This window comes from Dermacentor andersoni, chromosome 9, assembly GCF_023375885.2.
Source record: "Dermacentor andersoni chromosome 9, qqDerAnde1_hic_scaffold, whole genome shotgun sequence".
Taxonomy (NCBI): domain Eukaryota; kingdom Metazoa; phylum Arthropoda; class Arachnida; order Ixodida; family Ixodidae; genus Dermacentor; species Dermacentor andersoni.
In genome coordinates this window covers 39796924-39809396 of record NC_092822.1, presented here as the reverse complement: position 1 = coordinate 39809396, position 12473 = coordinate 39796924, and the positions used below count along the sequence as shown (strand labels likewise).

General features: G+C 50.0%; 1 protein-coding gene across 2 annotated transcripts in view; it reads right to left on the bottom strand.

Moving 5' to 3' along the window:
- Window positions 1-12473, bottom strand: part of LOC126527708 (uncharacterized) — a 418438-nt gene that overhangs the window by 211715 nt on the left and 194250 nt on the right. The window contains exon 1 of one of the 2 annotated variants that reach the window (XM_050175573.3): window positions 10516-10930. The exons of the other annotated variant lie outside the window; for it this stretch is intronic. The gene's annotated coding sequence lies outside the window, so the exon portion shown is untranslated. Of the gene's footprint in view, window positions 1-10515; window positions 10931-12473 lie in introns of those variants that run through there. 2 annotated transcript variants of the gene reach the window in all.

The following is a 12473-nucleotide window of genomic DNA, read 5'->3' as shown; positions in this document are numbered from 1 at the left end:
TATCCTAATTGCAAAAATTAACATGGGAACTGTAACCAATTACCAGAAAAAAAAATTATTGTAGCATACGATAAAGGAAAAGAATAAACAATAAAGCAAGAAATGAAACCTGTTACTTGCATACGCACAGTTGTCATAGCTAAGATTTATTATACAGCTATAACAAGCGCACACAGAAGCGCTAAAATGCGGAGCAATTTTCCCGACAGCTATAGGGCGCAGGAAAGTTCAAACCCATACGATCCAACGCCAGCGAGGCTGTCACAATGCAGCACCGGTTTAATGGGGACAAAGCACGCGTGGCACAAACGACCGCATCACCGAAAATGTCACCGAGGTTGAGCTTGGATAGAGAACGCGCACAAGTGCGGTCAAACATCCTCGCAGACAGCGGCTATACCTAACCCCCCCCCCCCCACCCTCACCTACACACACACACAACCCTCCCCCTTCCCATGTACAGAAATCGACTTCAGCACATGACAACACCCTTCCTCCTACCGCTCCCTCGCCTATATGAATCGCTACAGTGCGCGTTCGCGCGCAGTGAACCGACATCCTTCCGCCACTGCTTTGTTTCCACATTTGCCCTCACATGTCCTTCACGCGTCATTCAGGAACCCCACCGCCCAACCGTTCCGTTCGACGCCAAATAACCAAGGGTTGTTGCGCGCAGGCTGCCTTGAAGAGCGCGTCACTCCGGTGTTGGTTTGGTGTCGACGGACGCCAGCATGATTATTCGGAAGAAACTTAATGTTCCCGCATTTTCTCTGCGCGCGATAATAGAACCGCAGTGCAAGCGAGCTGTCCGCAACATTCTGTCGGCATCGTTCCAGACACAAACGCACTGTTAGCGTTGATGGCGGGGCGTACTTTGTACTTACTGTCCAGTGCAATTGTGAACAACGGTCGGGTCTGCGCAGGCTTGACGCTGAAAGCCGTTAGGCCGTCGATTATTCACATTCTTCGCGAGTTCCGCGTGAAAAATTGGTATTTAATATTACGGAATCGATATTGCACCTAACCGAGAAGGAAGACTGCGTCATATGTTGAGTGGTTACCGATTCATTGCGGCATCGCCGGTGATGATTGCGCGGACGCAGCGGCCCGACTAGCTCAGGGAGAAGCCCGGTATTCATCGATACCGCTTTCAAGCACGGATGCTTCAAGAAAACATCGCATATTTGCGCGCCAACGCACGCTATCCGATTGGAACGGGCCCAACTTCATAAATAGGCGGCTACGTTCCCTGGGCCCTGAATTAAGCATCCATGCAGTTACCCATCAGGACTGTCCGGAACAGGCGCGACTCTCCTATGCCGACTACGGTTGGCCGTGCCGTTCAACGACGCCTGCGCCTTCCGCATATGAATGGCCGACACCGCATCCTGTGAACACTGCGGTGAGGAGGAAGCATACTCTGAGCCAGTGTCCGCAGTATTGTGGACAGAGACGCTCATTTACTGTCGGGCTTCAACAAGTTCGACGGCCTACCTCTGTCGGAAGAGACAATCGTCCAAAGTAAACATGGTTCTATACACCTTATCGCAAGACTGTTAAAGGATTCATTTTAAACTGCGTAGAGTGGCACCAATCACGGTTAAGCAACACAAACGCACCAGACAGAACGAGAGAGCTCAATCGCGCTTTCTTTTTTTCTCCTCCCTTCTTTCTAACTTCCTTTCTTTTCCCAACTCATGTGCAGGGTAGCAAACCGGAGATTTGCTTCGGCTTAACCTCCCTGCCTTTCCTTTCTCTCTCTCTCTCTCGTGAGCTCCCCTCCTTGGGCAAAGGCTCGGTCACGTGGTCTGAAATATTCGGACCGCTTTTGCCCCAACTACGACTATCTCGGTCAAATTCGGCGCCGCGAGCATGCGCCGAGCAGTAAAAAAAAAAAAATCTGGCAAATTCAACGCGGCCGTTACACTATGTCCGCGCCAAAGTGACGCATCCATTGAGTGCAGCGCATATATCCGAACTATATGGCGCCACATCTCGCGTATTATAACTACTAGCAAATCCGCCTCACCTCAACCCTGCATTCAGGGCACTCTCTCTTTGCAATTTGATATTTAAGTCATTTCAACATTTCGCAAGCCCTTCCTGCAGCACTCGAATGATCTAGGCCGCTCCACCGCATAAAGCTATACGCCGGCTCTAGAGCTCCATAATTTCCCTAAGCCCTGGCAAAAAGAGGCAAACCGTGAGGACCGCAATCCTTAGTCGTTCTTTGGTAAAGTACGATCGATCTAGAATGAGCAAAACATTCGGCTTCACCATCCTTGCGCAAAAAAAAAATCAAGCGTCCGCTTTCCGCCCCATCCGTCCCCGGTCACTGCATATATGTTACCGCATTAATACAGGAGGCCCGGCCGCCCGCCGTTTCTAACCTCGGGACCTCCTGGTGCATACCCTCTTAGGCATCACTACTGCCACATTTATAACAAAGATCGACCGATTGATTGATTGCTTGCTTGCTTGACTGACTGATGGGCTGGAGCAGGAACCCTACGGTGGCCCGCACCATTTCTCCCCGAAAATAACGGCCACCGAAACGGGAAACCCACTCGAAGATGCGCATTAGAAAGACGGCCCAGTCGGAATCCGAGCATCCGCCAGTATGTCATACAGAGCTGCACTCGCGAAGCCGGCGACACGGTTGCCGCGAAGATTAAGACAGATACGCTGGTCGCAGCCAGGGGGCGCGCAGACCCATACGCTTCTCGCGCTTTGCCGCCGCCCAGCGCGCCCGCGCGCGTGCATATGTGATATCACTCTCGAATTCCGTGCCGCCAGCGATGCAAATGACGACGGGCCAGCCGGAGATGATGACACCGAAAAGCGGGGTTCGTCGTCAGTGCGTGCGACCGCGTACGCGCAAAGCGACCGCGAGAGTGTCGTCGTCGGCCAACCACATGCGTGCGCGTGTGTGTAGACACGACCAAAGGGGTGCGTACGCGCGACCATGTGTGTGTGCGTGCGAGCGCGCGCGACTGTCGCTGGAAGTGGAAATCACGCGCTGAGTGATGATGCCACGCGAGAATGACGGCGCAGGGAAAAGGTGAGGAGCGTGTGACGAGAGGGAGCCCGAGAGAGGGGGGAGAGAGTGACAGATCGAGTGCGGAATGGAGGACGGTTCGAGTAACTCAGCGCATTCGCATACCGTGATTTCTAGAATGCAAGCAATCGCCTCGAATGTGACCGTGCCAGCTTACTATAATACTCGGGGCAAAAGAGACACGCAAAACAAGAAAGGAAAGAAGAGACTTCGTATTTGTGAACTTTGGAGCCGATAGCACTGTTTTTTTTTTTCGTTTTGCTTGTGGTGTGTGTGCTATTTCGAGCACTGGTCGTTTAACTTCCCTTTTTTTCACTACTTTCTATATTTCAACTTTAAACACAGCTAATTACCACTATGCTTTCCTTGGCTTCATTGCCTGTTGGCGTCATATGGTCGTGATAAACAAAAAATCGAGCCCCTCGGTTTCCCTTCTCGTTCATTCATAGCGAGGGTCTGGAACCCGGCAGCCTTGATGACCTTAGGTAGCATACATGGGTTCACTAGCCACTCGCCTGCATGCTCTCCTAAGTGCACCTGTTATGTGACGCCATCGAGCCAAAAAACAAAATAAAGTTGTCCCACGTCCGCCAACCATGGCTCTGACTGTGTGGCGCTCACCTGACACTTCCAGGGCTATAGACCTAGTAGGCATATGTAGATACCCAAGTTCGTGGGCGAACTGACGGCAGTCGCTACAGCACAACTGGTAGTAGCGCATCGCATGCGTGTAATACGAAGGTTGCGTGTTCGCTCCCCACCGACGACAAACTTATCTTTCTCGACCACCTTTATTTTCCCCTTTTCCGATTTCTCGGCCCCGGGTACCTAGAACACGAGTAAACACGGTACAAGAGCTTCATTGCTTCTGCACACTGCTTTCCGCCGCCCTCGGCTGCGCTCTCCCTTTATTCACCACTGAGGCGCGTGTAACGCGACCGCCATGCGATCCGGGATCTTGGGCGAGAATGGTTATGCGACGCGATGTGCGTAAGTAGATGTACCGTATTCACTCGCTCGAGTGGTCGTTGATGCCGTAAGTCCCAGGGGCAGCCGCCGAGGTACGGAGAGGCGGCGAAACGGCCATGAACAAGAAGCCGCGCCTAGCACGGCTTCTTGCCTGTCGTCATCATACCAAGGTATCATTACCATACCAAGGTGTCACTATCATCGTACCAAGGTATGACGATACTCGGTATGATGATAGCCCACACTCTGGCGACTAAAATCGTGCATTCTATTAGTTGGAAGGTGAGTGGGAAAATATTTTCAAGCGGAATCGTCAAAGTGGGCTAACTACGGTTGGTTCGATTCGACAACATAGACTCCACTAGTGTTCATCCGACGATGCCTTGCCTCGTTGCGTTGAGCAAATGTAGCGTGAGCTTTTTTTTTATTTTTATTTTTTACCTTAACGTGACAATCGTAGAAACCGTCAACGGTGCTTCTACGTGCCAAGATCTACAATGTGATTCACTGTTAAAGGTGATTCGGCACACATTGCAGCTCGACACCATACAATATGCATTAGGGGTTCGTTGCATGCAGCCCAGTTTTTTTTTTTTTTTTTTTTTTTGACACGAAGCCATCGGCAGCAACGCTTCTTCAAACATAACACTCCTGTACCTAACACGTCAAACCAAGCCTTTCTATTTGCCTTTCACTCCCGTAATGGGCCCGGATGTGGGCGGACGGTGACAACGAACGAAATGAAAATAAACGCGTTCTCACGTTAGCCAGTGTTGTGATGCGCGGACATTCAGCTCACTCTTGTGATTGGCCAGCATGAACGCCTTTGACTGAGTGGTGCCAACCGCACGTGAACGAATTCACTGCGTTTTTTCTTATTATATGTCCGTACAGATGCCAAATCCGAATACTATGTTGCGTGCCTAATTTCGTTTTTTCTCTTTCTTTCTTTATTTCTTTCTTTCTTTCAATACGAAGCGTCTCTTGGCTCAATCCACGCACTCTGTTGCATACTCCTGTCGTGCCTCATTCACTGCCTTCATTCACTGCCGCAAGGCTTCGCCTATTAGATGCAGAAATAAAGACGCTTAAAAAAAAAGAAATATGCATATCCATCGCATATGTTAGAAGCTATGTGAAGCGAAGCTTTCGCGAAACGGTTGATTAGATGCTATAAATCTGCAGTGTATTCGATGCATACAATTGTTTATTTTAAGCCTACGCAACGCGTAATAATTCCGTCCCATACAACGCGCAATTTCATGCAGAGTTCATGTTTATGCGCCGAGCAGGTCATTATTTTAATGTCGTACAGTGTTTACACGCTTGCGCGCTGCACTGTTCCCATTTTCCGAAGTGCAGAGAACAATTCAGGCGAGCGTATGTTGCCGGATGTCGACGCTGCTATGCAGCGACAACACGAAGGTGACGTGCAGGTGCGTTTAGAGCGCGTTTATATATTTTTTTCTTGTTTGCTTTCTTTCCCATCAGTATTCTTGCCTGCGTATAGTGTAATTGGCCCATGCAGCCATAAAAAAGAGGCCTGTACCCGCGCATTCTTCTTGAGAGCTCCGCTTTAGGAAAAAAACATTATTCCTATCACCCGCGCTGCGCGAATTAATTTTTTGATAAGCATTTTCCAAGTAGCTTGCCGTCCAGCATGGTTCGGGCATTCTGCGAAACGCTACCAGATCGACCAACAAGTTCGTGCACGGCGATGCAACTGCGTGAATACGCGTGTGACGCGACCGCACAGCATCGATTCCCATGCAGTTCGTGGGAATCTGGATATCTCCCTCTTCTTTTCCGATTCCGAGGTCCGGAAAACTTTCGTTCGCCTATACATCCGGGCTAAAAACCCACCCCAACCCGCAAGAACACGCCCGGACGCGCGCCCGCAAACGAACAAACAAACAAACAAACAAAAACAAAAGACGTGCAAACACGCACGCATGCACTACGCACGTGCACACACACAGACATTTTAGGAGTCACGGGAGTTCGCTTACCTCGGTATACGGGGCAGCGTATACCACGCAAGCCGTGCGGCCAACGCTATCACGTAGACGCCTCTTCTACTTGGCCTTACACCGCCGCGGCCCAAGAACGACAACTGGCGCCCGACATTTCGGCCGGCAGCGGCGCACAAGATATTATAACCGCGCGTAATGTCAATGGCAAAGGTCTCACGCGGTAGAGTCGCGAACGCGCCGAGCTGCGCAGACTGGGCGCATCGAATTCCCAAAGCGAGACCGAGACGACGGCCTGTCACTTCGAGCTAGCTATAGCAGCCCGCGCATACGCATACATGCGGCACGCTCGTACAAGAAGGAGCGTAGTGGGAACGCGTGTACTATTAGTGTAGAGAGGCACTCTTTCCAACGAGAGCTTCCTATAGGTGTCGCCACAATCCCGTCGTGGTCTCTAGAGGCCGGGCTCGATACGGCCATAGCTGACCGTGCAAGAGATAGATAGAGACAGAGGAAAGGGGAAAGGCGGGGAGGTTAACCAGAGGGGAAGATCCGGTTTGCTACCCTACGCTGGGGAGAGAGAGAGGGGGAGGTAAAGTGATAACAAAGTAGAGACCGTGCAATTTAAACGTAGAGGTTGTAATAAAGAACTAGAAAATGAAGGACAGATAGGTAAAATGGATAGACAGCAGTCGATGTGTACAGTCAAACCTGATAAGCTCGAGCAGGCGATCGGTGACCACCTGTCGCCGTCCCGCTTCGAATTGGACGCCGAAGAAATCGCTATCATCACCGGTCAGACAGCTGACATGCTTGGTTTTATACCTGGATCGTTGCCAGCCAACACGAGAAAACTGCTCAAAAGCGGGAGAGCGGAAGCAAGCGTGTCGTAACAGTCAATCGCCTTCATAACGAAGCGCTCAGGACCTACAGAGTCCTTCGTTGTTGAGGACACTTCGTTGTAAAGATAGGGAGAGCGTATACCACTACTGATAGAGCAGGCTAAGTGCGTCCAGCGAATGAAAACATTTATTTAACGCGAATTCGAGAGATAGCGAAAGACGCCCGCCTATTATCTACCCCACATTATCTTTTCTGTGACTGTCCTCGCTACAATTTACAGAGACGATCGCTCGCAATCTCGATAGCGCGCTTTGACTGCATGAAGACCTCTAACAGAGGAACTTATTTTAAGATGCCGCCGTCACAAGCGATAGCAGCAGAGGGCGACGAGGGCACTGTTGCAGTTTTTAAAGGCAACAGAATTGGACAAGCGACTGTAGCCTGAACAGATGTTTACAGTGCTGCAAGTACTACTGTGCTGTGCTGTGACAGTATGCGGCAACAGTGACCGACTGTGATTGTATGTATGTGCTCCTTTCTTTCTTTATATCTGCTTTGTTATCACTTAAAACGTCGACCACCTGTTGTGCCACTGTCCAAGATATGCCCCAGAAAGACAAGAACTTGCCAAAGCTTTCCAAAAACTGGACAATCGGCCGCTCTCTGTGCAAGTGCTGCTGGAAAACCGCCCCCATTGCCCATCGGCCCATAAAGCGGTGAAGGCGCTTTTGTGTTTCTTAAGGACGACGGGTTTGTGCGACCATCTGTGACTATTAATGCAATTTCTGTAAGACCACACGCGTCAGCGAACTCGCCGCAATTTCCTTCTTTCCTTCCCTCCTCTTTCTTCCTGTGATCTTCGTTTTCCCCTTGCCCATTCCCCCGGTGTAGGGTAGCCAACCGGACGTTATTCTGGTTAACCTCCCTGCCTTCTACTTTTCTCTTTCCTCCTCCTACCTCTCCCGCCCCCTTTCCCCAGCGTAGGGTAGCAAACCGGATCTTCCCCTCTGGTTAACCTGCCTGCCTTTCCCTTTTCCTCTGTCTCTCTCTCTCCTCCGACGGAATTTGCCAGTGTGGCCGACCTTATGTCATCGAGGATTATTAGCCGACTATAGAGAAGGAAGAAATGCCAGGGAGGTTAACTAGACTTCGCCCAATTTTTTATCGATACGCGAAGGGAGAGTAAAAGAGAGACGGAAGAGCAGGAGCTCATGCATCAATCACGCGTACTAGACAGGGCGCAGCGAGTCTATATACAGCCGTACGTTAACGTGGGGAAACGACACATGGACTAAAAGAGACGCCATTGCGGTGGCTTCATCTGTTCATCTTGAGCACCCCGAGGTTCTTCAACGTGCACCTTGACTTAAGTATACAATATCGTTCTCACACTTGGCCCCATCGGAATGCTGCCGCCGCGGCCGGGAGTCCAGACTGCGACGCCCTTTTCGGGAACAATAGATATAAATAGATCTCGGGTTACCCCCACACCAGTCAGTTACGCACTATGGAAGCAAGTTTCTTTCATTTTTTCTTTTCTTTTTTTTTTTTTGGCCAGCGGCAGAACATATAACGCAATGCCCAGCGGACGTCATTGGTGCGTTCGGAGTGAGCGACGGACTTCAAGCTTGGCTAGCGAGGAGTCTTCGTTATGGAAGCCGCGGTCACAGCCGCTGGAGCTTTGCCACGGCAGCAGCGCAAAGTGTCTCGATAAAGCAGCCTTCACGTCACGCCTCGCTTCGCCGACGTCATATCCTCTTTTTCCTGTCCATTTCTTTAAGGAACATCTTTTTTTTTTTTTCATCAGGCTCAGAAGCGGTCAAGCGTCATTAACAGAGGCGCCTGCGTGATGACGCCAGCAATGTTGTAACGTGAAGGCCACTTGACGAATACGTTGCAAAAGACGACAGGATTCTTACAGACTTCTCGTGGTATACTCATAGACTTAGGAACTCCTTATATAAGAGTCGTTATAATCGTATAAACAAGAGGTCAGCTCGTCCTTTTCACTTCCTGCGTTCCGTCTTTACTGCTCCAAAAACGCTGCACAATTCGAATGATTTCCTTCTCTGGTCATGTCGTTTGAGAACCGCCTTGTAGTAAACGGAACGCCTTCAGCCTGGGAAGAAGACTCAAAGGTATCGGACATCTTTCGTGGCAACACTAAAAATGCTGCACAACATGTAAAATAATAATAAAATTCCCTCGCAATTTTCTGCTAGTTCACGCAACCAACAATGACGGTCAAGACTACACCGGCGGATACCCGGTAGACGCGCGTCCAATCCCCCTTTGCGGGGCTACGGTGTGAAGTTTTAACTTAATGGTGTCGTCTTAGTGGTACTCAGTAGGATACGTCGGCGAACTCACTCAGCAATCGACTCGTTCAGGCTCACAGCCACCAATGAGTCCGAGCTTCAGTGAACCCAAGAGAGAACGGGTGCGCCTTAGTCTGAGTCGAATCAAGTTAATGTGCAAGGCGCGGCCACTGTCAATGGGAACACGGGATCGCGTGGCATCGCTCTGTGGACTGCCCCACCACTGACGCCTCATGGAGTCCTGCGGCGCATGCGCAATCATAGAGATTGACGAAGAGTCAGGCGAGTCGTCCGCTGTCGTAAGTCATCTGCAAAGGCTTCACAAGACGCAGGTGGTGGCGCTCCACACAGCGATGCCACGGGCTCGCGTGTTCCCGCTAGCAGTGTCCGCGCCTGTACATCTTTCACCTCGTAATGCGCTTAGTGCACGCGATAGACGGTAGACGAATGCGCTGCAGCTACACGACAGACGAAGAGGACAGAGATCCGTCGTCTCGTTTCGTGATTATTGGTTCTACTCGGCGCATTACGGGATGAACGAACACCAGCTGGCCTGATTTGTCGCTATGGGCTCCAAGTACGCAGGAGTCGGAGTGTGAATAAGTCGAGGAGCGACCACCAATGCATTGCTGTGAACCAACAAGTCTCGTCGGGGATTCTCGAACTATATGAATTGGCAAATGCGCATTGATAGAGCATATTCTAAGGATGATTGATTGATTGATTGATTGATTGATTGATTGATTGATTGATTGATTGATTGATTGATTGATTGATTGATTGATTGATTGATTGATTGATTGATTGATCGATCGATCGATTGATTGATTGTCGATCGACTTTCAGAGGCAAAAGGAAGGCGTTGAAACAATTTATCTGTAAGTCGTTGTTCCCGGCTTTCGGGCACATCGGAATGCGACCGGTGCGGTGTAGAATCGAAACATCGGTCTATGCAACAAACGCACGAGGTAGCTTGGCGGGTTGCTAGGGCTACGACAATTGCGCAGTCGCTGTCCTACTTAGCTCGAACACGCCTCAAGCGTGTTTCTTGCTTCTCCGCCTAGGATCGCATGATGCTGAAGAATCATAACTAGTCGGGCGATCGAGTTCGCGTTGGAAGTAAAGACAGAATGCTGCTAGAATAATGCGCCCTTCCTTCTAACACACTCGACGTATCAGTTTTCATAGTCAGTGCTTGTTTAGGTTAAGGTGCTATATATGCGTCTTCAATGTTCGCGTTAAGCCTTACGGCAGCACTACATCTGCGCGCAAGGAAAGTAATATTTCTTCCAGTCAGCGCGTCTCTCCGTCGATGTGGCGGATACGCGCACATATATACAGACAAATTTCCTCTGACCTGGTATAATCGCAGATAACGCCCGCCCCGCATTTTTTCGCAGCGTCGCATGAACTCCTGGTCAGCTCTTGTCCACGTGTTCCTTCCAGGCGTACACGAGCCCGAAACAATGCGCAGGCCGGCGGACAGCAGCTGGCTGACCAAATGAAAAAAAAAAAAAAAATCGCGACACATCGCAGGGTCGACCGCGTAAACAACACCTGCCGGAACAGGGCAGGGACGGGTCCTTCGCCGCGGTGACAGGCGCCGAAAGCGTAATGTCACGGCACGCGCTCGGAAAAGTTGTCACCGAGCTTTCTCTCGTTCTTAGCTCCTGCTCTTTTCAGTGGGATCGTCCGCGTATACGTGGCTCGCTGAAACAAGGAAGAGCCGCCGAAAGGACGACACGAGGCAAAATTTTAAAACTTGCGGCGGCGGATGGCGGAAAGAAAATCGAGCAGGAAAATCGAAACGCTGTAAAGCTGCCCTTATACTCGTGAAGGCAAGGAGGCGCAGCGTGGCAAAGAGAGGCGCAGCTTGAAATGCGAATATCGCGAAGCCCAGTTTCTCGTTCTTGTTTTTGTTTATTAAATGCGAGAATATGGGCGAGGCTTGGCTACTGATGAGCCCACGGTCTCAATGTCGTAGCCTAACGCACACGCACGCACGCACGCACGCACGCACGCACGCACGCACACACACACACACACACACGCACGCACGCACGCGCACGCGCACACACACACACACACACACACACACACACACACACACACACACACACACACACACACACACACACACACACACGCACACACACACACACACTAAAATCTGCTAAAATAAACACTACAGATAAACAATTATTTAGCGTAGACTAATAAATCATTCTTTAATATCTCTATTTTCGTTAATTTCTCATTAGTAAGTTTACTAGCGAAAATGAAGGACGAAGTTTCATAATTGTACAAATTTCGCGCCGAAACCTCAGTGGAACCTTACGTCACGGTTTTTCTCCGACTTAGGGAAAATGAAGGTGAACCTTTCTCTGAAGTTTGCGCGTGAACCGCCGTCAGTAAGTCAGTGTGACGTCACTGATTTCAGGTGTATCTCCTCGGAATATGCTGTTTTGGTGCAGGAAACATTATCGTAACGTCCCGAGTTACTGCTACCATTCGAATTCAATGTAGTCCTTTATCGACGAAATATTTACCGTAGAACCGGGTAGACGCTATCAGAATCCAGTACGTCAGCTCCGGTTAGTGCGGGAACTCCACGGCGATCTCGCCACCTGTTCTTTTTTTTTTCGCGTATTTTCTTGTCCAACAAGGAAATGCTCTTCTCAATGTAGGAGTGTCCGAGTTGCTGTTATATAAGCGTAATGCATCAATGCATGCTAACTCAATATGCCTGTTTAGCGTATTCTAGTCTGTGCGCAAACGTACCTATCGCAGTTCAGAGAATACCGTGTTACAGGAGACGCTTGCGTGAACGGCCACATTGGTGGCGCCATCTCGTGGGGTGGAGTTTAAGCTTGGATTACACAGCTATCGTTGCAGTCATTAAACCTATTCTACTTAAGCTGCTGGTGTAAAGAGTCAGTAAGCAGCGATATAATCGTTCAGATGCAGTCTCTTTCTTTCGGCAAGAACACGCATATAACAAAAACATTTATAACGCGTTGCAACTGACAACAGTGTCTCAAGATGGCGTTACCACTGCCATGAAATGTTCCGGTAACCGCGCACGATAAAAAGGGCAATACGTTTATGCACAAGATAAAACCCTCTGCTGCGATGAAGCTGCTGAAAGGGAACTAAAGGGCGACAGGTAGCTCTCTTCGATTGGTCGTCCAGGGCTGCCCAGAATTGCCCGGTGCGCAGCACTCAGCCGATGAGAATTGGCGTACGCGGCATCTCAGACAGTACAGGGCAGTCAGGGGCCCCAAATCGAAGGGACACGGTGTTAATAAACAAGGA